This window comes from Phasianus colchicus, chromosome 1 (assembly GCF_987193195.1).
Source record: "Phasianus colchicus chromosome 1, bPhaCol1.hap1.1, whole genome shotgun sequence".
In the NCBI taxonomy this organism is placed as follows: domain Eukaryota; kingdom Metazoa; phylum Chordata; class Aves; order Galliformes; family Phasianidae; genus Phasianus; species Phasianus colchicus.
The window spans coordinates 90099515-90127474 of record NC_143436.1 but is presented as its reverse complement, the minus strand read 5'-3'; the positions used below and the strand labels follow the sequence as shown (position 1 = coordinate 90127474).

At 35.5% G+C, this 27960-nt stretch overlaps 1 long non-coding RNA gene across 3 annotated transcripts; it reads left to right on the top strand.

Moving 5' to 3' along the window:
- Positions 1-1655: 1655 nt before the first annotated feature.
- LOC116242394 (uncharacterized) lies at positions 1656-26688 on the top strand. Of its 3 annotated transcripts, none has more exons than XR_016463708.1 (5): positions 1657-1714; positions 13703-13738; positions 21020-21065; positions 21644-21767; positions 24762-26688. It is a non-coding gene; the product is annotated as an uncharacterized LOC116242394 (long non-coding RNA). The 3 variants fall into 3 exon arrangements; XR_016463709.1 differs by lacking the exon at positions 1657-1714 and adding an exon at positions 3967-4012; XR_004169740.2 differs by lacking the exon at positions 13703-13738 and having other exon boundaries at positions 1656-1714.
- The last annotated feature ends 1272 nt before the right edge of the window (positions 26689-27960 follow it).

The following is a 27960-nucleotide window of genomic DNA, read 5'->3' as shown; positions in this document are numbered from 1 at the left end:
CTGACACAGAAGTGCAGATGAAGCAAGGATGCGTTATTGAAAAAAATGGCAATCATTGATTGATGATTACTGAACATCTATGGAAACCGAAGAGTGGATTTGAGCACAGTGAGGTGGTGGAGTGGCATGTTTCAATAGTGGAGAAGGCAACATGAAGGGCAAGCCACATTCTGGATGGCCATGCTCAGCTGCCACATCATAAAATGAAGAGCGTCTTGATCAGCTCATCCATGTGAATAGGGAGATTGCTACTAGGCAACTGTCTAGGAGTTAATAGTGGGTTTATTGCTCTCCTAGAGATGGTGGCAACATTGGAATACTGTAAGTTTGCATTAGTTAGATCCCATGACTAGATACATAGGAACAGAAAAAAAGCATGTGCAAGTTTGTCAGCACCTACTGAACCATTATAAAGGCTGAAGGTGACATTTTCCTGGATCCCATCATTCCTGGATCTAATAATTATCGGTGGCAAGACAAGATGTCATGACTAGAAGCTAGAGTCAAACAGCAGTCCATGGAGTGGTGGCATGTGAGGCATGTGAATTCCATAGTGAAGAAAAATTTCAAGACTAGGATTTGGTGCTTTTTGACTTCCATGTTTGGGCTGATGAAAGATGCATGAGCAGCATTTTCTTAGCAACATCATCACAGCAGCTACGAAACAGTAGGTCACTTCTACTGGGCAAGTATCCCAAGCACTTGTTCATCAATGGCAAAAATGCATAGCAAATAGTGGTACCTATGTTGAAAAAATAGTATTTTGAAGCTGAGAATTTACTCTGACAAATAGTATTATTGTGCTTTTTGTATCAGTTGTAGTTTCCATGGAGATAAATCAGAAGCATTGCTTTCAGAATTACCTACATATTTTGGACCTCTAAGGTTGAACCTGCAAGCATGAAAGCTAAGGCCCAAATTTTCAGTGAGATACACACATAGATGATGACATTATTAAATTCAGAGTCTTACTTGACAGAAAGTAATACATAGTAGGTTTCAGAAAGCTATTTCCTTGGTAATTCCAGCCAGAACAAGATCACGAAGAATTAACAGCTCTTCCAAACTCTAAGTACTGGGAGTTGACCACAGAAGGAAATCGAATGATCCTGCTCGGAAGAATTGCATGATCATGTGTTCCCATCCCATTCCCATCCATGGATCTTTTGATTCCTGAACTGGCATTGGCAACTGTCCAATTCATTCAAAGCCCTTCAGGATTGTTGATCAAGCCTGTTTACTGTCAGTCCCTACTGAGACACCCTTAGACAGATAGGCAAACCTTACTGGTTAACACTTGCAAATTCAGGTCGGATCTTCTGCTTCAGCCAACATGGCTGTGAGGTGGACTGCTTGTGTACAAGATGGGATCACTATGTCGAGAAGCACTGAAGGTCTTAAACAGAGTGTATCTTTTCTTATCTACCCTTTCTCCCCTCCAGCATTCCTACGTGTGAGTGCCCTCATCTCCCTTTCTATTGCCACAGAGGATGAGTGTATGGGAACTGTTGATCACGGCCTGAACCTCTGAATGACCACCTGAGGCAAGCAATGAGTCAGCCACAGGAGCACAGGTGAAGGCACAGGTGCTACCGGATGGGATGAAGCCTGGCTCCACCTCTCCTGGATCCCATTTAAGTGCTGACTGCCACCGAGGGAAGATCTCTTTCTGGAGATTGCTCCTTGTGGAGTTTACATTGAGCCTACAATACCAGTGAGCATTTTTCATTTATTTTCTTTCTACCATGGTAATCCTAGTTAGCCTAACCTCTGTATACCTATTAATTGTACACATATTGATTGTACAGTGAGCAAGAAGAAGCTCACGTTAGAGCTGTTTTAAAGTTTTATGGGTGTGCTGGTTGATCAGTGGAATCAAACGGATCTGAAAACAGAGCTCAGAGCTGTAGTTTTCTCCTTGCTATAGGCAGTGACTTGCAATTTGTCATCTGCACAGCAGCAGGTTTTCTTAGGACTTGTAGGAAGTTACCTCTAGTCATCAAGTGTAATTGAAAATTCTCAATGAGTTAAAAATTGTAGGAGAGATCAGATTTTGGAGAGGTGGGAGGAGAACTGGTCTGTAGTTTAATCTTATATGTAATCTTTCCTTAGGACTTTGTATCTAAATAGCTTTTAATATCTTAGCACTTAGTTCTGTTTCTCAAATTCAGAAGTTAGGGTGAGGTAGAAGAGAGGAGGGAGTCTTTGCAGTCTTATGAAGTCACGTAGTGGCCTTGGACTTCATTCTGAAGTGCAAAATGTGAAAATTTAAAGAGCTCAAGCCAAGCTTATTTTAACATCAAACCTCAGATCTATCCCAGTATTTAAATTCTAAATTCATAACAATCATTAATATTCATATTCTCTCTCTGTAACATCTTCCTCTATTGCCCAAGATCGTGAGTTTAATAGTTCAAGTCAGCAGTGAAAATGTTTTTAGCAAATGACTCCCCATTGCTTAGGTGTGTGTTTGCTGATGTATTTTGCCTTCCAACTGAACAGATGTAAAACTTCAGCTATTTTAGGAAAACTTGTTGTTTAGCTTTGACATTTCAGCAGTAGTATTTTAATATCCTTGTACAATTACATCACACACTTAGTGGATGAAGAGAAGGCAGTGGATGCAGTCTTTCTGAATTTAGTAAAGCCTTCAGAGTGTCCTTTTGGATGAATTGTATAATTGAGTTGAACAGATCCATGCTATACTGGCTGTGTGAACTGCAGAGCTGAGATGATTGTGGTAAATGGAGCTTCATCAGACTGAAGACCAGCCACAAGTGGAGTTCCACAGGGCTCAGTTCTAGGGCCAGTCTTGTTGGACATTCATATCAATGATCTGTATGCAGAGTTCAGTGTATCCTTAACGAGTTCACTGAAGGTGCTGGAGTGGGAGGTCTTGTTAACTGTCTCAAGGGATGAAAGACCTTGCAGAAGGATCTAGATAAGTTGGAGTACTGGACAGTCTTCAGTGGCAAAAAAATTCAACAAGGGTAAATATCAGGTTCTAGCAGTTCCAGACATAGGAACAGACTGGGAGATGAGTGGCTGGGGAGAGGAAAGGGATCTCGGGATTCTGTTTACAGCATGAGTCAGCAGTGAGCCCTGGCAGCCAAAAGGGCAAATTGCATTTTAGGATGCATTAAATAGAGCATAGCCAGCCAGTCAAAATAAGTGATTCTCCCACATCATTTAGCACTGGTGTGGACTCGGTGTGAATACTGTGTGCATTTCTGGGCATCATAATATAAAAAAGATGTTAAGATATGTGAATATACCAGAGAATATTTGTAGGTCCCTTCCAATCTAACTGTCTAAAAGAGTATCTTTTAAGCAATCTGTAGTATGTTTAAAGAGTTTCAAAATATGCAGAAAAGTCTTTGTTTCACATTCTACTTTAAAACTTCAAAGTAGAATGTGAAGCTTTGCTGTTTAGTAAGAAATGTCTGTTTCTGCAGTTACATAGGAAAGTAAGGTTAGACTTGCAACTATTGTGCAGTATTTGAAAATCAGGGTGTAGTCCACTTAAAAGTATGAAGTAAATTGACCATGAAGCAATAAAAACAACAACAAAAGTCTATGACATGATTGATATGATTAATAATAATATGTTATGGTCATAAGATATACTCAGAATGGGTCTGGAATTAGAAACTTCTACTGAATTTGCTACTGTTCTATTTGGCCAACTCATATTTTAATCAAACAAAATTTATTAACAGTTAGCTTCTTTAAAAGGCGATGAGTGTATTGCATAAGTAATTCCAAGTCAGGCCATCAATCTCTTAAATATTCTCACATTTTTTGCTGCTTTCGCTAGAAGTTTCTTGAGAAAAAGAAAAGCTAACTTTTATGTTTTGGGGGAGGAGGGGTGAAGAAAGGAGGAAAGAAAGATTAGCAAGGTAACTACTTCTTTATGAGGTATAAACCTTAGCTTTGAATGACTGTTTTATCTACGTTACAATTTAGAACACCTGTGTCTGACCCGTGGTCCACCTGCAATCCAAGAAAGATGGTAATGTAGCCCCACAAGATCATAAACTTTCAATACTGTTATGTGATTTTCACCAGTGTTTGTGAGTTGATAATGTATAGCACAGGCTGTGTGAGCTATAGTGGAATGCTCTGGAGGGGTGGCCATGGTGCAGGGATAGCTTCTCTTCTTGCACCTGCCGCACACTCAGTCAACTTGAAAGCTGTGTGTGTTTCACATCACGTGCACTTTTGTCACTTGATGAATAAGACATATTGATTATTGATAATAAGATTTCATTCTGGAGGCAGCAAGTTGTGGAAAAAATATTTTATGGTTTGCAAAATGAAATCAAGATATTTATGGAATCAAAAGGAAAACTTGTGCCAGAACATGAAGACGATAAATGGCTCATAGATTTTGTATTTTTGGAGGATTTGACCATACTGTTAAATGAGTTAAATGTGTTTTCAAGGTGGCAATCAACTTATCTGTGCTGCTTCAAACCGTAAAGCATTTGAAAATGAAAGAAACTATGGCAGGCTCAAGCTATGGCAAATAATATTATGCATTTTGATATGTTGTCTAAATGTAGCACTGTGAACAACGGAAAATATGTTGCCTTGTTTTCCATTCTAATAAATGAATAAGTTTCAAGATTTCTGAAAAAAATCTTTAATGTTTTGGTATATCTGTGACTCCATTTCTGATTGACATAAATACATAACCTGCAAATTTTCACATGGAATGCATAGAGTTTCAATCAGACATTCAACTGAAATAAAACTTGATCATATTTCTTTACTAGATTTTTATAATACCTGTCTTATCAGAGAAAAATATCTCTTGTTTCACAATACCTTATTGTCACTTTTTGGCAGTACATATGTTTGTGACTTACTATTTCCAAGGATGAAGCACAGTATGTGTAAAATTAGATTAAAAAATCTCTGAACACCTTGAGAGCTCACTAAAAACTGTAATCAGTTCCATTAAATGACATATTTATGCATTAGTTTTACAAAAACAAGGTAAAATATCCCACTAGTTTTGTTTTTGTTGCCAACTTTATATGTTTTAATAAAAATAAAAAGTATTTTTACTTATGTGTTAAATATGACATACATTTTATATGTGGCCCTAGACAGTTCTTCACTCAGTGCAGCCCACGCAAGTCGAAACACTAGATGCTCATGGTTTGGAAGATTGCATTACAATGATAGGATGCTTGGGACTCTTAGTTGCACCAGAGGAGGATCAGACAAGATTTTAGATAAAAATTCATTGACGTTGTGGTTGTCAAATACTAGAACAGTTTTCTAGTGCTGTACTTGGTGCCCTGTTCCTGTTGGCATTCAAAAGACTTTTGTACAATGCACTCAACAAAGTGCTTTCACTTTTGGTTAGCCCTGAAGAGGTAAGGTAGTTGGACTCAATCTTTGCAGTCCTCTTCCAACAAAACATTCATATCTTATTCCAAATCAAACCTTTATTGATATCTATTCAATTGCATTGTAATCTTTGTGGTTATGTATGTACTGGCTGGTATGAATTAGGAATTTTGCAACCAGAATTGAAAATGCATATGGAGACCTACAATATAAATGGCAACGTATGAAATAGTTTTGCAGTATAATGATTTTATACTTGGCTAGTCTGTAGGAGAATTTAATACATAAGAGGAACAGATCTGCTAAAACTGAGATAGTGTTATTATAGCAAGATTTTTAATGTGAGGTAGATTATACAGGGAGAACTTTAAATGAAACAACTGTTGGAAAAAGCAGACAAGATTTTGAGCCAAGTCTTTATTTTGAATTTTCAGCCATAGGTATGGGCTACTTTTCTGGATGCTGAATGAAGAAATATTAATATGTAACATAAAATTTGCAAGCAAAAAAGGAATTGTAGAAAAGCAGTAACAGCTACTGACTTTTTGTGTATTCCTATTAATTGTTCTTGGTTGTTAATATGATATGTTGAAAGTTTGCAGAGTGAGATCTACTGTCTTCTTCAGTGAAGTAGATAAAACCTAAGTAGCCATCTCTGCTCTGAAGTGTTTGTGCAAATACATATATTTGTTGGTGACCGTTTTATACCTCAGGTGTCCACAGCATGCATTATTGTATTGGATAAGATTACTTCATTATGAAGATGACAATATTTTCAGATGTATATGAATGGTTACACTGAGTTGATGCTTTAATCTTTTTAATTCAATCTAAACTGCAGATGCCCTGCTTAGGTGGATCAGAATAGCACATTAGCTTGAAACAGTAAAGTGGGAAGTGACAACTGAGTGGAACCCACAGAAGGAATATATTTATGAACTGTGGGATTTTTTCTATAATTAAGTTGATATTTGAACAACACCCAACACTATCCAGCTTCTGTAGAATTGGCCATGGGATGTTTGGTCCGAAGATTTTTAGAAAAGAGCTCTGCGAAATATACCCAGACAGCAGTATGCAGCACTGTACCTTAGAACAGTGTTAGAGAAGTTCAGTGGAGATAGATCAGATGTCGGAGGGGAAGAACACCTTTGCAAAGTTTAGCGTGTTATGTGGAGAAGGATTAATAGCTACATTTCAGTTAGAGAAAGCAGTATGCGCTTCTGTAGCTCCTGAGAGAAAAATCCAGAACTAGTACAGTGCCATCACTTCACCTCATCTCAGCATGGCAATATTTTCAGGAAAGTGAACTATAGATCTTAATATTCCTTAGGAGAAAGATGAGATCATTGCTTGAACACTGTCTCCTCAGATAAATGAGGATACATTGATAAAAACTGGACAGCAGAAGACTGTTACTTTAGGTGGCCTATTTTAAAAACAAGATTTTGAAAGTTCATTGAACAAGCAGAGAAATCTTGTGTATTATTTCCACTCAAGTTCTGAAACAGTGACATTTTGGAATGAAGAATTGTTTAGTCTCAATGTATTTCTGGCAATCATTTTCCTTAACAAAAGAATAAATTTGCAGTTAACCTTAGATTTTAAAGGAGTAATATTAAAAACTTTTTAATGTATATTTATCTGACTTATTTTGCAAATAAATTCCATCTGTCTATGCTTTCTGAAAAGAATTACTGGAGTATTTCGTATATTAGCTGCTTGCTAATAAATAATATGAAATCTGTGTTCAAATGAAATATGCACACTGGCAGTGAAAGCTTTCTAATTTTTTTCAGGGACTTCCTGTTTGCCAATGTCATACAGGCTTTGAACCTGTTATTGTAACTCCTGATCAAAGTCCTTATGTTCCTTTATAAAAATATTTAGATCTGAATCCAACTTATCTAATATGCGTGGTGAAGAACTGAGTAAAGAGCAATAGTTAATCCCATTAAAGTTTCGCATCATTCCATTTAGGTTTTAGCACTATCTTACAGATGGTGAACACAAGAACAAAAATATTGTCTTTTATACAGGGTAAGAAGAACTAGCATTGGAGGCCTTAAGAGGGTGTGAAATAGCTATATTAACAAAAATGGTAGTTGTGTAGTAGAGAACAGGAAGAGATGAAGAAAAACTCTTAAGTATGTTAATCTGAAATGCTTAAGCTGACACAGTACCTCACAGTATTATACATCAAAATGTTTAATGGAGCTGACTGGACTGAAACATGACTTTATAGAAAACTAAGCTTTCTTTAAGTTTGGTGATTAGGATGAACAAGATAATGTAAAAATTTTAGTGAGAGAAACTCTAAAATACTTTTTGATGATAAAATGATGGAACTGAATTATAGAATTCAAAGTTGTAACAGTACTCATCTACATCTTACTTCCTCTTTAATTTCATCTTTTGAAAACTTTGCTGCTGTATCTCAGTGAAATTATGTGTTTCTGTCAAGTTTGGGTAAATGTTTTGTTCAGAATATAACTGACTTTGAATGTTATCTAATCTGGGTGGCCAGTTGCAGGATGAGAAGTAAAACATGCTTACAGACTTGTGAAGTGATTGAGGTTAGAAGAGACTCTGGAGGTCATACTGTCCAACCAACATGCTCAAGCAGGGCCACCTGGAGCCCATCTTATAGATGTTAATAACAGTAGTATGAATTTGATTATATGAGGCAATTGATACTTAATTTCAGAATTTAACACAAGTTAATGCTAATGAGTTTGCTTCTCTTTTTTTTTTTTTCCCCAAGAAAAATAATTTTCCACTGACTCCAGACTTCAAGAATTAAAATAGGCTTTATTTTGTCTCTGTTTCTGTCTTCTCCTCACAAATGCAGGTACCTTAAATGTCATGTAAAAATATTTGGACTTGTTTTAAAAAAAAGTTTAAGAAAATAATATTTCTAAATATTGAGGATTATAAATTATAGTTTAATGAAGCTGGAAGGAGTATTAATATTGAGATACATTGGTGTTCTCTTTTGTAGTGTAAAGTTTCTACTGTACACTGAGGTACAAGAAATTAAAACTTCAGCCTTGAAAATTTAAGGTACTTTGACTTGAGGTATTAATATGCATCTAGTTTGGAGAAGAATTTGGTTGGAAGATGCATAAGCATACAGAAAGTCTTCCATTTCTGACATCAGCTGTAAATAAAGCAGACAAAAGTACTTAAAGGAGTACTTGGAGGGAACTGCTTAATTTGTCTTGAGCTCCTCTCTTTGTCATTGTCTCTTAAGTTATACTTGCATTGAAAACACACTGAAGACATGTAAATTGCAATTATACTGCAATGAGCTATGGGCAGTGACAACAGATTTTTGGTTCTGCTGCAGTGTAAAGAAAGAAATGAGTGGTTAGAAAAATGAACTTTCACAGGTGATGGAAGAATGAATGCAGAGAATGAATAAGGTAACCATAAAATTGTGTAAGGACCTTCTGTGCTGTGAAGTTTCCAAGTCCAAACTGCTTCTCCAGCAAGCCCATAAACTTTTTTTTTTTTGGTAGCTCATTAGCCTCTAACTCAAACTAATAAAACAAGGAGATTATTAATTATTAGATACTGGGCTGCCTATTCTGTAATACTTACAATTTTTCAAACCTCCATTACTCTGCAAGGCATTTCAATTTAGATCTGGAGAACACTCAGCTTTTGTAAACATTACCAAGTATTTAAAAGTATTTTTAAAATGCTTTTTTAAAAATAAGGGATGTATGATCTTTTTGGCATGTCTTTGTTTTAGTAATAGGAAACTGGAGTACTGTTTGTGGTGCACGTGTGGAGATGCATTCTTTGTATGTCTAATTTGAACAGTGTTGAACCAAAACTTTGCTTTCTCAGAATAGCTGAAGACGCCTGAGAGAACAGGCTCTTCTGGAAATATTTCCCTTGAGTTCCATTTACTGATTTTGCTAAAATAGTGAAACATGAAATTGAAATATAATTCACATTATCCTTTTTTAAAAAACAGAAATGTATTTTGTTGAAACAAAAACGCCTTTTCTACTTTTAAAATGGCTGTAATTGATATGACATCCTACATTTTTTTTTCAATAAACTTTCTACTGATTGCTTGAAGAGGATATGGAACATAAGTGATGCTTACAATTTTCCAGCTTTTTTCATCAAATCTGTAGGACAGACAACTTGAAACCTTGTCTAAGATGAAAACATCAACTTAAGTGATCAGTTCTCTGCTCTCCTTGTCTTTTCCTCTGGTTTCCCTGCTGCTATCTAGAGAAAATAAAATTAAAAACAAATAATAATTAAAAAAAAAAAAAAGACTACATTAATTTACCTCGATCCTGATACACATTGGCCTTGATGTTTTATAGTTTCATAAATCTAAAAGATTTTATGTTATTGTTTCTGGTAATTTTACAGCAGTAACATTTGCAATAGTTGTACATATGACTACTTTGGAAAAAAACAAACTTCAACTCATTTTTTTTTTTTCATTTAGAGTATGACTCAGCCATAAGTGCTACGTTGGAAAAGGAAATTGTTTTTTTCTTACTGCAATATTTTTTGTTTATTTCAATCATGCATAAGCCACAACTAAGCTGTATTTTAAAGAATGCATCGATTTAGGGCTAATGGTAGAGCTTCTATGAATACAGAATTCCTGAATCTTTAGTGCTGCACTGAAATTTCTTTAATCTTTTAGATTTCTTACATATAATTGGAGATTAGATAACAACTATAGTAGGTAGGAACAGAATTAAATGTGTCAGGCTTGGCTTCTTATTTCTATGCAGGTAATTAGAGTTAGGTTTCATTTGTCAAATTTATAGGTGAAATTTGGACTTTCCATTCATAGTGGTTGAACTGCCTTTGATTCTAGACTTTCATGGGAACCCAAGTACTTCCTCATTTGCCTTTTTTTTTTTGTGAAGAAATGAATTCCTGGATTTGGGTTTAAACAAAATGGATCTATTCCCTCTTTACATGTGATGGCTGTGATTTCTCCTTTACCTGTACTGATATTATGCTTTGCAGTTGTTTCGCTCTGTATTTACTGACAGGCTATTGGTACAACTGCCACACATTTCAAGCATCTGACTGAAATCAGTTTCTAAATGATTTGCAGTCTACTTCCCTAATGTCTGTAAGAATCAAATCCTTAAGCAGACCCTGATTAACTGAATACATCTACAAAGTCAGAATGACTAATATCACAGCTAAGTTTGAATTTCTTTATATTATCTTGCAGATAAAAACAGACTGGATTCACAACCTTTTAATTGTCTATTGACAGTATAGCTATTTACTGCCTGCAGTTTAGGTACTGTGTGTAGGCTTATGACATGGAAAAGATGATAACCAGTTGTGGTTTTAATAATGAGATATCTAGTCTTAGTTTTAGGTAAGTGAGAGACTGAATGATGAATGGATTTGACAGTGACAGACAAAATTCAGTGATGATTTTTATGGGGACACATCTTATATATAATATATATAAAATAAAACAACATATTTATACATATATTTATATATACCTTTGCATGATGTGAAAACTAAATATTTGTATCTGAAATCTCAGAATCAAAATAAAAATGAGAAAGGAAAAAGACCCTAAAATATACTGCATTTTTTCAGTTTTCCATCAGCTTTATATATTGTATCATGGTAGCATAAATTTATATAGCAGCAATTTGGGATCACTTTAACTGCTGACCATGTTGCAAGGGAGCCAGATAAATTTATAGCACTTAAACAGTTTGTCATTTTTAGCAAAGCATAAACATTTTAAGGTATTGAGGTTTTCAGAGTCTAATATAAATCTTAACAAAAATAAACTGTTTCCTGTTATTTATGGGGCAAAGATTTATTTTAATAACCCAGAAATTGTATGGTGTTAATTTCAGGTTAAAAAGTATAACATCTGCTTTTTAAAATCAGGAAGTTTTCAGTTTTACCATACCTAAACCCATACCTGTATTTTAACTGCTCATATCTTCTAAAAGTAACATGATGGTGAATGTTTGATGCTATTAATGTATGTCTTGAGCTAAGGTTCAGCAGGTTTCCCATTCAGAACTGGAAAAGATTTTCACTAATAATAGAGCTCTTAATTCTAGCTGTGTAAAGGCAGTTAACTTCTGGGAGGTTCCACATGATTTTATGTTGAACGTAAACTTTTTGAAGCCCATCTAAGAGTAAAAATTGATTTGAAGATCTCCTAAAAGTCATAGTCTGAGGACAGATCAGACAACAAAAGATGTGATGAAAATAATTAATAAGGTGTTTCTCTGCTGATATACAGATAGAGAAATGGCAGTTGTTGGCTTAAGTTATGTTATCTCATAGGTATGCAGAACTCTCTCTACAGAAGCAATTTCACATGTTAAGGGCTTTCTGCAAAGATGTTTAAAGTGCAAAATCCATTGTTCTCAGAGTTTCTTTGACATCCTTGCAGTTGCCCTTTGCCTACATTTAGCAATTTTTATTAGTTCAGGTAAAGAAGAGGTAATGCGTGGGTTCTCCAATAAGTTTCAGTGAAGCAGATTTATATTTTGGAGATCCCAAATGCGTAGTGAACTGCTTTCATAGTATGCAGTGCCACAGACAGGCTGAATGAGCAAGCTTTCTATCTCTGTCATGCAGGAAATAGGATGACTGGCCACTTAGAGGTCCTTGAATTATGTAGAAAATGCTAAAGGAAAGGAAACCCTTGTGCATGGCACTGCTATGTAAACATGAAATTCCTTTGGGTGTTTATCATTCAGACAATCGGAATTGGTTAGGAGTCCACAAACTGAAAGATGAAAACAACTGCTATCTTGCCCTAGAGCTCATCCAGCCGTAGAGCCACGTTGCACCTCCTGCCCTTCTTTCAAGGTATGAGGTGGAGCTACAGGGAAGCAGCCTCCAGCTGTGTGAGACAGGGAGACGCGACTCCTTGGTGCGTGGTATTCAGATCAAGGCCTAGATTATGCATCCTGTGGAATCTCACTGATGAGATAGATGGGTGGGAGAGGATTGGCAGGAAAACAAATGTATATTAGAAAAATATTTTGGATGCAGTTGCGTGCATTAAATCTTAACAGCAAGGTTGTTAGTCACAGCTGGATCTTGACTCCTTTCCAGGTTTGCTGAACCAGTTTGCCAGAGAAAGGCTCCTCAAATACAGCTTCTGCATTAACATTGAAGGCACTTCCAAATTTCAATAGGATGAACTGTTCACTAGGTAACTAATCTTACAATTGCTAGAACTGTTGTAAGACACTACTGGCTGATAGACCATGGCTGAAATTCATGGATTAGTTCTCCTCAGTACCATCCTATCAATGTCAGTCAGATTCATCAGTTATGAGGAAGTTTTTCATCTTTGATTTCTAGTGCCAGAAAATAAAGATAAGCCTCCATGCAAATCTATTTCATACCTTTTTTATTTATCATCATTCTTCTCTGTATCTTACTATTTGTATTGTCTTGTAAAGGTAATTATGGTTCATAAATCCTCTCAGCAACTGAAAGTTAAATAGCCATAAAAGCATGCATTTGTCACTGTGCTTACCGTGCTTATAAAGTGGAAAATAATGACAGTGGGGGGTTGAAAAAAGGAATTTAGAATTTATGTGACAGTGGTGGTTTTATAGAGGCCAGCATTATTTTTCCTGTCTCAGAGGCTTCTGAGAAACATTTTTCCACGTAAATTAACTAAGACAGTGCTTTATTTTGCCTGTAAGTATATTCTTTCTTCGTGGAATAGTTCCTAATGTCAAATAGCTGTAATACAGAATGCAGTGATAAGGATTTAACGTTTGCCTAAGTGCCATTGTAAATGTAGTTAGCAAAGAGTTCTGGCCTTATGAAGTTTGCTTATGTGTAGTTTCACACTGTTATTCTTCTGCAAGTATGTAAAAGTGTAAATGATATCATTTGAAATGAGGACCAGTAGTAGTGAAAACAAATCTCCAAAAAATACCTATTCACAGAGAAATTGTGGGGCCCTTTTTCAGTTCAAAGATGCTGTAGCTCTTCTCAGCTCTCAAAAATTATCACCTCTTAAAATACAGGAGAAATTGTTGCAATGTTACAGTAGTAAAGGGTAAATGTGCCAGGAATTGTACTCCATTTCTCATCATATGTAAGGATCAGTCTGGCATGCATCATAGCCATAATATAGGAGGAATGATTTTTAGGATAAGAGAAACATCCAGATCCATAAAATTGTAGACACTCTATATTGCTTCTTAAAATTGCTATTCTAGCATACGTGAGGTCCAATGGAAACAGTTTTGATCTCCCAGAGACCAAAATCTTTTTTTTTTCCCCCAGTATCTTCCTTTTCCATAACATTTAACCAATTTTATTATTTCAGGTCTTTCCACTAAGGAAAAGAAACTTGTGTGGACAGGTATGTTTGGGAGGTTTTTTTGAGTGCTAATGTTTTAGAAGTTATTTGTGCGAGCACTTGCTGCTAATGCACAGCAAAAGAGAATGGGGACCTATCCACAAATGCACTTCCCAGCTGGATTTTGCTAGCTGATTTCCTCTGTGTAGGAAGAATAATTATAGCTTCCTGGTGTGCAGAACCCAGCAACAGTGGCTTTCAGATTTTTGTATGCTGAACGTAAAGTACTGGTGAGGTTACTCATAAAAGAGGCAGCAGGGAAAATCTGTCTGTAGTCAAAGAAATTAGGAAAAGGAGATATGTGATTTTTTTTTTTTTTGTATATGCCTTTGAAAAAAACAAATTGAAGTAGTATCTTTGTATGAAGCAAAAGATACAATGAATAACTTGGGGTATTTTTGCTAAAGACTTTAATACCACCTTAATAGTAGAAGTATGTACACTCGTTGCATTGTGCTTATGTTTTGTGGGTTGATATCTTGCTTTTAAAACTACATTGTCTGTCTGGCATTTGTTATATAATGTGTTGTCAATCATAATACAGATTTTAGACAAGCTAAGTAGACATATGCTGTGCATTTTAAAAAACAAATTGAGGTTAAAATAAGCATCTTTATCTTTTTATCCTTTAATGTAAATCAGCTTGCCTATAGTCAGCTTCTAATTAGACATTTATTCTGGTATTGAGTTTGCTTTTATCAAAAACATTTTTAGCTAGCAGTTTTCTTAGGTAATTTAGTTTTTAAAAATACATTAAATTTAATTATAAATCACTTCATATGATTAAACATAAAATATCATCTGGCTGGTAAAGTGATAGTTGCAGATAACTCTAATACTTTTCAAATGCAGATTGTGCACAGGAAGCTTGGGATAAAGACAAATGGAGGCCTGGTCTTTTAAAAGAGAAAATGAGGAGCCACCAAATTGTTACCCAGCCACACTTCTACTTTGATTCCTAGAGAGAATATGGTAGCAAATAATAGAACAACATATTTGTTAGCATGTGGACATTGGAAAGAACCATTATGTACTTGCCAGGAAACTTTAAGTACTCTCATTTATTCACAGGACTGCTAAAGGACCTTCTACATAAAGAAGAAATAGTAGATGTCACTGAATACAGCAGTTTTCCATGTTTCATGTATAACGTTGTATAACTGAGTTTGGGATGCAACAAATGAGAAATGGTAGTAATACAGAGTTGGATAGTTTTCAAATAGTTAGCCATCTAGAGACTGTTTCTCAGTGGTTGTTATCAAAAGGTTCATGTTTAAAGTGGGTTTTAGCAAGGTGTTTTGGTAGTGATGTTTTGGTAGCGATCTAAACAAGAGAAGAGATCTCATTTATTAAATATTTGAATGATACCATCCAAAGTAGTCGGACTCAAAATAACCCCTTTTGCAGATTGCTCCAAAAAAAAGTCTTAACATGATTTTTTTTGTTAGTAGGACAATTCCTCTTCACTAAGCTTTTGATTCCTCCAGTTCTCCTACATTGAAATGTTGCTGGCAGCAAGTTTCTTGAAGTGTTTCTTTCACTTGTTGTTGTTGTTTTTGTTGTTGTGCTGTTTTTCCTTTGTTTCAAATGAGTACTTTGGCTCAGTTTTACACCACTGCCATCACAACAAGACGTTTTTTATTTATTATTTATTTACTAAGTTTTTCTTTTTTTTTCTGTTGGGGGGGGTGGGATGGGGGGGAACAAAACGCAATCCAATCTCTTCCATAACATTCAACACACAAATTCCTTGGCAGAATTGATGGGATTGACTGACAGAGGTGCCTGAATATCAACTCTTCTCAGCTTGTTTTGTGTGTAAGATTGACGTGGCCAGCTCTTCTGTCAAGACTGACAGCAGACAACTTCTATATAGGGAGTGTCTAAGTTGCTTGCTTCACTACTCTGTTAGCTATGCTGGAAACCATTAGTGGCTGAATCAAGCTCTTACTACAAAATATTTTTCTGGCATTTTTAGATGATATGCAAAGCTTGTTATAAAATTCCTTAAATTTATGTGTGTTTCTCTTTGCATTTTGTTTTAAGCTCAGATCATTTCACAGGAAGATGTTTCATGCAAGCTGATGTTACTCGTATTTTCTTCCTGCTTTTTTTTTTTCCTTCCTATTTCTTTCTCTAATTTTTTACCAGTAGCAGGCAGAGGAGCAGTTTATCCTGCTGATGAACTGATTAATGCAGTGGGCTGCAATGATGTAGCCTTTACAAGGCATTTGCTTAAAGCCTGCCAAAAGAACCTATGGGTACTCTAGCATTCAAAGTGAAATATGGGGAGTGGGAAATGAAGCAGTCCCCTTCTCACCCATCTAAGCCCAGCTCTGGATCAGACCACAGATTTTATCAGTGTTTGCTCTTAATTGTAATCTTGCTGTTTTCAGTCTTGTTTTTCCCCCTAAACTAGTAAATCAGATGTGAAAGCTAGAGTTACAACTTCATTTACCCTCAAATGTTTTCCTGGCTATCTTTTTTGCTTGCTGCTTCAAGTCTGTTTGTGGTAGAAAAGATAACAGATGTTTACTGTCTGATACTGTTTGTCCACATTAATCACTATTTGTGTTAAGAGCAGGGAATGAGATTTGACTGCTCATCAGGAGACTTCTGTTAGGAACATCTTTTTAATTTCACCATTGCTACTATGTGTGTTTGCAATTAGAGCAGAGAGCGTAAGAATTAACCCACCCCTTAGTAATGACTCAGTAATATCTTGGACCTCTCCATGGCAAGGGGATCATCAAAAATTAGTGACTGCTTTCATTCACTGTAGGTGCTGTGATGTGCATCTCAAACAGATCTTCTAAATGTCTGAGTTTCTCAGAGATTTGAGATGGCAGCAGAGAACTAACAATTTCTCACTGTAAGGATCATTTCTGTCAGCCTGATCATCGTGATTAGGAAGGTATCTATATCTGGAACTTGTTCCATATGAATAAGTCACCCAGTTGCTGTGGCAGCATCTTTTGCTGACCCATAGGGCTTCCAGAACTACTCAGATCGAAGATGTCTTGTTGCTTGCCTGTCTAAGTTGAAACTTGACTGGCACATGAAGTGTTGACACTCTTTTCTGGAGTTATTTGGACCCGAGGTATTGACTGTTTGTATGCAGGAAGGAGATCTGAGAATGAAGCATAATTATTTTCTGCAATTTTATTTAAAGAAAGCTTATCCAGTATACACTACTTAACACTCTAAGGTTCATCTCAAGTGGAAAAAATGAAATTATTTAGTCTGTCATATCCTCTGCTACTTATAGATAATATTCCTTGAATGAAAACTTTTGTTCTCCAACTGAATTTTTATATTATAGAGTGTAAGCTTGTACATAACCAACGCACATCTAGAAAATGGGAGTGTGACTAATATTTCCAAGGTTTGCTCAGCACGTCTGTCATGCATCTATTTGATCTAAAATCAGTCAGGAGTCTTAATCAAGGTTGTTATTTCAATAAGGATTTTTTCTGCATATAACACTTTCCCATTTTTCTATCCCTTGAAATTATTTTCTGAAAGGAATTAATTAGAATACTCTGTATTGGTTAAATAGAACCCCATGAAAAGGAAAAAAAATGCAGCTGTGCTCTCCATTTTTGATAAAGGAATTTGAGAACAGATATAAAGATTTCTGAAAAAAAAAAACCAACCTTTTTTTTTTATAATATATTTGCAACTCCATTTTCAGTTGCCATTAATAGATGACCTGTGAATATTCAAATAGAATTTACAGAATTACAATAAGACTTCAATGCAAATTAAAATCTGATCATGACTCTTTACCAGACTTCTAGAAGACCTATCTTATCAGAGGGGAATAGCCTTGTTTCATAATTACACCTTATTCGCATCATTGCTTCTTGGCACTACATGCATATGTGATCAACTGAAGAATGGGAAGAGTAAAATTAGATCAAAACTCTGACCAGTACTTTGAGAACTCATTGAGGTTGCAACCATTTCCACTGAACCAAACTGATGTATTGGGTAATGTGCCTTAATGGGCTTGAGCCAGAGTGCTGACCTCCAAGATCCCCTCCAACCTTAACTATTCTGTGATCTGAAGACAACAATGACAGGTCAGTTTTTAGCTAGGCAAATACATACAGACATTAAATAACTAATGTTAAGAAATTTAACTAGTAACATTTGAACACCGGGTAGAACCTAAACATAGTAATACCGGGGACATAAATTTTGAGTCATGATATATTGAAATTTAATCTAATTTAATCTAGGAAAGCTTGTGGGACTATTAAATTAAATTAACTTTTTAAATTTGACAGATTGATCTCGTAAAGGAAGACAAATAATTTTAAATCTGTATTTAATACACTATCTATTTAAAGAGAATTTGCACCACAAAAGAGAATAGGACATTTAGGTTTTTAAAATGGTAAGTACTTGATGTATAAAAATAGGAAACCCCACAAATCTGAAGATGTTAAGATGCTAAGGAGAAACTTGTCAAGGACGATCAACAATAGCAAGGATTTGAAATACTCAAAAGACATTAACTGCCTTTAAAGAGTATTAGAGGTCATTGCCACAAAGCTTTAGAAAGACCACTTTTTGTTATTATACTAAAAATAAGATGCTTCAGCTAGTAATTTTAGTCCTGTTTCCTTTCCTACTTGATATCAAGGATTCTTTAACTACTCTGGATACCATGCTAATTCCTCTCAATTATTGGATAAATGTTCATAATTGACAAATATATTTTTTCACCAAGGATTTCTCACTCCAAGTTAACACAGCTAAAGAAGGAGGAGAGTAAGAACAAGACTTGTTTTCTAATGGGGCTATATCATGTTTCCAGTGTCTGTGAGACTACTGTATGAAGAATTTTTTGTTCCTCTTAGGAAAAATTTTCTGAAACAATGTGGGGAGAGGACAGTTGATCTTAACTATATATTTTCTCTCTTCATTCCCTAAGTGTCTCCATCTTTACTCTTCTAATGTAAATGCAGTATTGTGCAACGGACAATATGTTCAAGCTGTTCTCAGAAGTTTAGCATGAATTTTTTGAATTGCCACAGGGTAAAACTGAAATAGCTTTTACAGATCTGATGATTAGAAAAAGCAGAGGCGCAGAATGGAGAAATAATTCTTAACATTGATTTTTAAAATATATTAGGCAAGTGGAAAAACCAACAATATGAAATGGCCAGTGTCCCATGTGGTGACCATATGTTATTTAGTGAATGGACTCACACAAATGTCTTCTCATAGCTTTCTTGTAATAGAGAACTAGAAAGAAGACAGTACTTAGCATAGGATTAGCATATTCACATCTTCCTGGCAGGGAGTAAGATATTGGCTCAAATAGGTGACTTTTAGCATATTTTTGGTTATCCTTCCAAGCATTTAGTGGGTGCTGATGAAGTTGATTTTCAGTCTATTTCCTTCACGTGATTAACACCAATACATTATGTTTGTAACTAAGCAGTTCTAGCACTTCACTTTTAAAAAGTATTCTTCTGTCACCAAATATTCAAGAACCTGGTCTACTTGAATGCAGTGTTGACGGCCACTTAATTATTAATTCATGAGGAGTAGTATCAGTTGTATAACTATGCTGAGAAGAACAATATGTACTTGGTAAGCTTAGACTGATAAACAAGTTGAATGTTGTTTCCTACAGACCTTGCAAAGGCTATTAAATTTCTGATGACCCAAAGTAAAAATCAGATGAAAATAAATGTGAATAAATGTTTTTCTTTAAGTTACAGTGGGCTTAATAAAAGAAATTGCCATTAATTTTGGTCCTATATTTCTGTTTCTACTGTTGTTGTATCTTATTTTCATTGGAGTTTACATGAATTATATGCACGCTTTGGTTTTTTATCCTTTATTTTTTTGTGGTTACATTGTTGCAAAATATGTTTAAGCTTTTCATGGACTATATTCAGGTTTCCATGTGTTTGTTAGCTGTACTATCTTTACTGGAGTATGATAACTGAAGCTTCCCAGGAAGATTCCTGGTCTTTGTTCCAGTAATCACACTGGAGATTGTATAAGCATTCAAATAATCTTCTGATTAATAACTGTCTCTTGACCTATGGCTTCCTACTTAGGGTGCACTGGCATCATTCTGAAGCTTTCTTTAGTAGAGGCAGCTCAAAAATCACCAAATCAATTAATAGAAAAATTCAGGAAGAAGTATGGCACTAATCTACTTCAAATTACTGCTCATCATCTGCTTTCACTGTAAGCTTGCTCAAGAGGCCGTAGCTGTTCCTGCCTTTCTTGATAAGGTAGTTTGGAGGGAGGGAATACAAAGTAAAGTGTATCAGAGCTCAATATGATCAGTAGATTACTTGCTGTAATTCCTTTTATCTGTGAAGAAATATATGAAAAGGCTACAGGGAAAAGAAAAAAAAAGGTGCAGTGTATGTGCTAGAAAAGGCTTTGTCTGAGAAAGGGCAAATGTCTGAGAATGATTAAGTCTTTTCAGCTGTGATTGCAGCTGTCTTAAGTTTCAAGGTAGGCAGTTCCAAAGGCTTAAGAAAATAGATAAGCTTTAATAAGGCCCTAATGAGCTAATAGACCCTGAAATGGCCTAGAAAAAGAAAATGAACGTAACGGTATCCATAAAGTTCCAACATTTTTCTTAGTTTCAAATGTTGGAATTTATATTTTGTGACAAATCTGTAGTGTGTTATATAGCATTCCATGTTATTCTATGTCACTAGTACATAAGGTCATAACTGGAAAACTGTATTCTACATTTATGAGACTAATGCACACACAGACTAATTTGAAGATAAAATAAGTAGTGGTCCATGTGAAAAGTGATGGGAATCATTCTCGCAAAGGGAAAAACTGCCTTACATTGAAAAAGATGTCTTATTTTGAAAATAAAGACAAAATGTATTGTAATGTTTTGGGACATTTGTAACAATATTATGTTTATTGCTGAAAGATAAAAGAATTTTGGTAAACTACTGGGTAAACTACTCGTTCATTACTAGGTGTATAACAATAGAGGGTGAAATTATGTGTAACCTGCAAAATGAGCCCAAGTAGGTATACATGAAAACTATTTAAGAAACGAGTAGTGGTGTCTTAACTCAGTCTTTCTTGTAGCACAATAATGAACGGTTAAGTAAAAAGCGTAATGAAGTTCATTATCTGTTTTATTCTGTGCTAAAAACATAAAAAATTGACTAGACTAGCAACATTTTTAGCCTTAGTTTTATAAAACACAGTTAACAAAGCAATGTAAAGAAGGATGTAAAGAGGCATGTAAAGAAATACCAAAATTCTTCTTTTTAGGCTGTGCTGAAGATATGAAAATAAGCAGCTGGAGAAACCAGAAAAGGTAACTAACTTCCTCTAAGAAGCCACGTCTTTCAGACCTGTTTCTCATCTTCAGGGTAGCAGCTTTGTCATTCATATGCGTTGAGATCCATTTCCTTTGGGGAACCTTTAAGACTTGACTTGTCAGTCTCCTTTGAAATGGTGTGGTGTTGAATATCAAAGGGAATAACCTTTTGCTGCATTGGTCTCTGATCTACCCTACTATCTCCTTCCCAATCTTTTCTCAGTTCTCTGCCCATTTGAGGAGGATGGAATTCTGTATTTTATAGTTTGCAGGGTTTCTTGTTACATGTGTGGCTCTGTTTGAAAAACATAGTCAAAGTAATTATGAATTGAATAGTCAGTAGGAATACTCCTTCAAACAATATAAGAATTTTGTGGTCAATAAAGAAACTAGTTACTGAGTGCTTAGGAAGTGTTTTGTATACAGCCAATATAATGCCTTGCCTAAATACAGCTAAGGAGAATGAGACTGTCAGCATGTTTTGTTAAAGTTATGATAGTGTTGAAATCCATTGAGAAAGGCTAAAAATAGAAAATATTTAGAATCTGAAAATTTGACATTTTGGTTACCTACAGTGACTGGGGATCTGTATACTGCTGAGAATTGCTTGGAAAGTTTTACTTCTGATGAACAAGGCTGCACAGCTGAGATTTCAAGTTGTGTGGAAGAAGACCTGATATTCATTGCTATATGTTTAAGGTATAAAAATAGCCCTTGGGATTTTGGCCTTTTAAGAACTTACTACAGGTGTGGGGGGGAAGGTGGACATACAGCAGTGCATTAATTTTATAACAAAATTAATTAATTTTATAACAAAAATCTTGCTAGTATTTAAGTAAGCGTACACGTCTGGTGAAGTAGTCTTCTGTAAAATCTGATCCACGTGGCACTAGGTTTTCAAATTTATTCAAGAATGACAATGACATCAACAGACACAGCTGTTTATTTCTAACAGAATACCACTGTCATTTCTTAGGAAGAGAATTATTCACTGCAGTAAACATTTTCTCGAATTCCAGATTCATACTTCAGGCTTACATTTACAGAATTTTTTAGATTTTCCATATTCAAGATGTCTAAATACTTGTGGGTCCTCTTTCAAGAATCCATGCCATTTGTTTCTCTGGGCAAAGGAGCGCTGATCTGAGTTGGGGGGGGAAGAAACATTCACTTCAGACTATTTGCAGACCTTGCATCTTTTCTTGGCAAAAGTATGAGTCTGCATACAGAATAGTTGAATGACTACATAAACCTGAAAATTGAAAGATTAATCTTAAAGCTGGTATGGGGAGATTTGGAGGTCAAAAGTGAATACCATATAATTTAACTCAGCATTACATCGTGCAAAATGTGGTAATCGATTGAATTGTGTGAATGTTATTGTAACTGATGGTTTTGTTTCTTCTGAAGAAGAAAATGGCTTTATTTTATATATGTTATAGAACACTGTTTTCTAAACTATAGTTATCAATGTCTTGGCATATCTATAATCTTTCAGTAAGAAGGCCATTTTTCACTTGCATCTTGTTTCCTATTACCTAAGCACCCATAAGTGGTACAGGAGGGCAAGTGATAGCATTGCATTTACTGGGCTTCATTCTTTTTGAGGATTTGAAAGGCAACATTGTTTTCCACAGTCTTGTTGCTCCTTCTGCAAAATCAATGTTCCATCTATAAACCTAAAACAGCATATAATGACAATGTCAAGTGTATAAATGCTAGGTCTGGCTTTTTCATGAGCAATAATCTTCTGTAATAACTGCTGTAACTGACCGGTTTTGAAAGCTCAATGTTTTGGACTTCGAGGCCAGTTTTCCTTGTATATCCTCTTTATATACTAAAGCCGAGAAATGCTGTCAGAAAACTGAGTAAGTACGTGCCGTCTGGCTCCATTCTACAATGCATTGTATATTCTACAATATGTGTGAATATAGCAGAGTAGAATAATAATTTGGTTGTGGTAGTAACAGAGTTAGAATTTGTTGCTTATGTCTATCTTCAATACATAAGTATTGTTTGGTCACCAAATACATCAGGAGATACGCTGAGGAGACACAGTTATGCTGTATATGTATATACACATATAATAATTGCAGTAAAGTGTAAGTATTAATCACTTGGAATACAGTTGCTGAAAAAGCGATACTTTATCAGAAGGGCTTTTCGTAGGAATGCTGGCCTGAGAACAGTGGGAGCATAGATCTTAATCACAGCTATATGGCATAGCCATAGATTCAATAAGGTAGGAAAAGACCTCTGAGTAATCTAGTTCAACTGCCAACCCATCCCCACTATGCCCCCTATGTCCCTCAGTGCCACATCTGCCCCATTCTTGAGTCACCTCCAGGGACGGTGACTCCACCACCTCTTTAGGCTGCATCTTCTAGTGCCTCCCCACTCTTTCTGAAAAAATCTTACTACTCATATTCAACGTCAATTGGCCTCAGCCTATCAGTACAACATGTCTTGATCCCTTGGGCAAATCAACACTTCCTCTCAATTTGGTGTCACCTGCAAGCCTACTGAGGGTGTGCTCAATCACCTCATCCAGATTATCAGTAAGATATTCAATGGGATGGGCCTCAATACTGGCCCCTTGGGAACACTACTTGTGACTGGTCACCAGCTGAATGCAACTCCATTCACCACCACTCTCTAGGCCCAGTCATTCAATCAGTTCTTTACACAGAGAAGAGTATGCCTATGGGCTGCCAGCTTCGCCAGGAGAATGCTGTGGGATACAGAGTCAAAGGCTGAAGTCTAGGTAGACTACATCCACACCTTTTCCCTCATTCACAAGGTGGGTCACTTGGTCACAGAAAGAGATCAGGTTGGTCAAGCAGGACTTGCCTTTCATGAATCCATACTGGCTAGGTCTGGTCTCTTGCTTGTACTGCACATGCTGTGTGATTGCACTGAAGATGATCTGCTCCACAACCTTTCCCCGATACCAAAGTCAATCTGACAGATTTATAGTTTCCTGAATCCTCATTCCAAAGCTTCTTGTAGATGGGCATCACGTTGGCAAGTTTCCAATCATCCAGGGCCTCCCTGGCTGACCAGAGTTTCTGGTCATCATGTAATGATGGAAAGCAGCTTGACAATCACTTTCATCATCTCCCTCACCAGAGTCTATGTTGTGGACTCTGTCTTTGTGGGGGCGGGCACCCTGGATTTGTTCGCACAATTGCAGCAATTGATATAGTTAGGTATTTTTAACAAAATAATGAGAATAATATGGGTTTGTTGTTTTTTTTTTTTTTTTTTTTTTTTGGAGGGGGGAGAAGGAGGTAAGGGGCAGAATTGCAAAGCTTTCACTGATGTGACTTTTAATAACAATAATCCACTGGAAATTGAGCTAAAATGTCTAAATGACTACCTATGCCATTAAGCTGGTAAAATTCTGATAAAAATCAGTGACTCAGTGGTAATAGAATTTCTTATCTCATAAAGTCAGACAATGATCTATTGAAAGGCATACACAAGTTTTTTTTCTATAGTCTTACTGTTGCCTTTGCTGTCATTCTGCCAAGGATTACAAGGGCTGACAAAATACCTTGAGTTAAATTTATTTTTCTGGTACTTCTTAGGTTCGATAACATTCCATAGCAGTTTGTAATTTTTAATTTCTTTTTTTTTTTTTTCCCTACCTGAAGAAATTAATTGAATCAGTGGTTTGTCATTATTTTGTAGATCATCTGTGAAGATGAGAGCTGAACTTTTATAAATGCTCCACTGGAAAATGTCAACTTCAAAGCAGGAGTATTTCTCAAATATGAAATTCAGGATTATTTATTCTCAATAGTGCTAGAAATTTTAAAATAAACTGATAAGATTATGAAACATTTTTAAAAACAAGACAAAGAACATAAATAAAAAACTTCTTGATATTTTAGTGAACAAAAATTTAAGATCAGTACCACTGTTTAAAAACTGCTTTTCTATTTCTTTCTGGAATATTACTTTGAGTTTATGTGGGCAAAGAGTTGGAGACAGTTTTTCCATTGCTATGTATGGAAAACTTCAGGTTAACAATAGAACTGCTCTAAAAATACTATTGAAACAGATGCAATGAAGTATAACTCCTTAATATTTTACTACAATTGTTTCCCTTTCTTATTATCTTTTAGTATGAAAAGCAATGCAGAGATTAGTTTAAGAAATTGAAAGAGGATGTCGTACTGTATACAGCTGTACTTCTCTGCTTGCCAGGTCCATATCCAATGCTGTAATTTTAGCTTCCAGTTCCAGTAAACAGTTAGACTGTGTGTAACCTCTCAATGGCATTTATTTTCATGCTCATTTCCTACAGTGAAACAGATTTGATTCCATCCATTTATTCAGTCTGACATGTGGGTAACATCTTCAGTAGCACAGGAGAATGGCTGAAACATCTTTTTGCTGGAAGCCTTGCAATCCAGATAATTTTTATTTTAGTGTAACAAACAACTAATCCCCATAGTCAGGCTTTGCCTAGAGGCACTTTTTATTTACAGTGTTCAAAGACATCTTAACTCAGATAGAACCTTGCAAGTCTTGAAAAAGATTGTGAGCCAGAAACAATTGTGAATCCAGTATTGCAAGAGATCCTTGCTTTTTTATGAAAACACTGCTGCTAATCTTGGCTACTTTTTTTGAATATCAAATATAAGTAAACCTTGTTTATAAAGTTTTCAAGCTGACTGAGAAAAAAAAAAAAAAAAAAAAACCAAGAAAAAGAAATGATAGGAGATCAAGGGGAATATGTGAGATCTTTCTGATCGTGTATCAACTACTGGCAATTTAGGAAATGTTGCCATTGACATACCAGTGTCTTTTTAACTATAAACAGTAGTTATACAATTAGCTTTTTCAGAGCTGGCTAACATTTGACCCCCAAATTATCTGTCTTTTACATGACAGCTTAATCAGATTCATGAGGAAAGATCACATGAGTGTTGCCTACTTAGTTGATAAAACAATAATTCAGATTCCGTCCCCTTACTGGGACTCTTCAGTCAGTGCTTGAATGCCAGCAACATATCTTAGTCTGTTTGAAGTTAAGATCTGGGATCTGATCTCCTGAGACTCAAAAATTAAAGTTTGCCAGCTTGAATTGTCTTTTATCTACACTGTTGTCTGGTTGTTGGCTGTCAAGTGTGTTGAATATTGGACCACATGGATCTCTGCCTGGTAGTTAATTGTTCTCCAAACCACAACAAATTAGAGCAGCTGCTGCTCTATAATGCTTCCTCTTTTTTGATGCTGGAAAGATGGACATCTTGGCCTACATCAATCCAGTTTCTTCAGAATGTTGTCTTCCCCTTACTATAGTAGACAGTTAATCCATAATATGACATCCACCTCCACTTAACACCTGGACTTGTTTGGTGAATAAGTTTCAGGAAGCAACTGGGTGGTACGCTGATAAGTTGAGTAGTACAAACCTACCTCCTCACAGGATCATCTTTTTAGCCGAGTTTCCAGGTGGAAAAAGGAAAAGTAAGGGCTCCATAGCAAAGTTCTTTTGCATCTCTTACCTGGGCGAGCAAAATTCTGCACCTGACCACCAGGTGGGGGAATTGCTAAGATACTGATTAATTAATCGAAGACTAATGTATTAGTCAATTTGCATATAAAATTCACCACCTTTGCATCTTACTCTACATTTTCAAAAGCGTAGCTGATGCTATAATAGGTAATGCCTAATTTTCTACTGTTATGTTATAAAATTTAAATATCTTTAACAAAAAATTGCAATAACTTCATAAGATTTCAAAGATAACTGCAAATGTAGTTTTTTAATGTATTTTTATTGAGCTATCATGATGTTGTTTCTTGGGTTTTGTTTCTACTTCCAGATGGACACAAAAAGCTGCTTTTCAGCTTTATTATTAGTTTATCAGACCCTACTTAGGAAAGCATTACAAAAGCTTACTTTTTCCTGTACACAAAAATAGTGTCTAAATTGTGTTCTGCGTTTGATAGCTACCATTTTTTGTCATGATAGGTAAAACTGTTATGTTTCATGAAGTAAAAGTGTCTGAATCTCTTTTAAATTTGTTTTTAATCCTTTAAGGCAACTGAACTACTAGGAAATCTATGTAAATTTATTTCAAAATATTTCTATTGTAAAGTTGATATAAATCCATTGAAAAATGATGTTAGAATCATAAAATTCATGGTGCCTCATTTACTACAAGATTGAAAATTTCAAAACATGACTTCGAAGACATAAATTATGGATTCCTACATTAAGTGGATGATTCCTTAAGATGATTTATAATTTTCTTTTTTCTTTTATTGATCAAGGCCTACTTTGGAAAATATTTTAAAATGTTTTATATTATATTTAGAAAATATTATATATGAAAACATATGGCTGCATAATATTTTAATGTAAAAAATGAATGAATAAAAGGAAAAAAAGTTCATTTACACAATGATGACATTATTTAGATAGAAGTTATGCAGTTTTGAGGCTGACATTAATTCTTACAGTGTCTGTAATCTTTATCATGAGAGATAAGAGAAAATGTCCTGTGGTTTGCCAATTTGATAAAGCAAACAGATTTGATGAAAGAACAGCAGAAAGAGAAGAGATAAGATCTGTTTTATAGGTGTCTTTGTAGCACTTCAATAAAATAAAAAGTGCGTTGGTAGATGCCTTTAGAATTGCTGCTTTTAGTTAATTTTTTTTTTCTTCAAAAGCATCAAATTCCCTTTTCTGCACTTCTTCAGGCAAAATGTGACATTACCGTAGCAGAAATATTAGCCAGATCCTAGGTGGATATGAAATTCTTACAGGTGACCTACCCATCTTAGTGCTCAAAAGAGATAAGAGTTGTTATTCTTATTCTGAAGATGAGAAAACTGGAACAAAAGTGGATTTGTTTACTGAAGTTCATTTTCA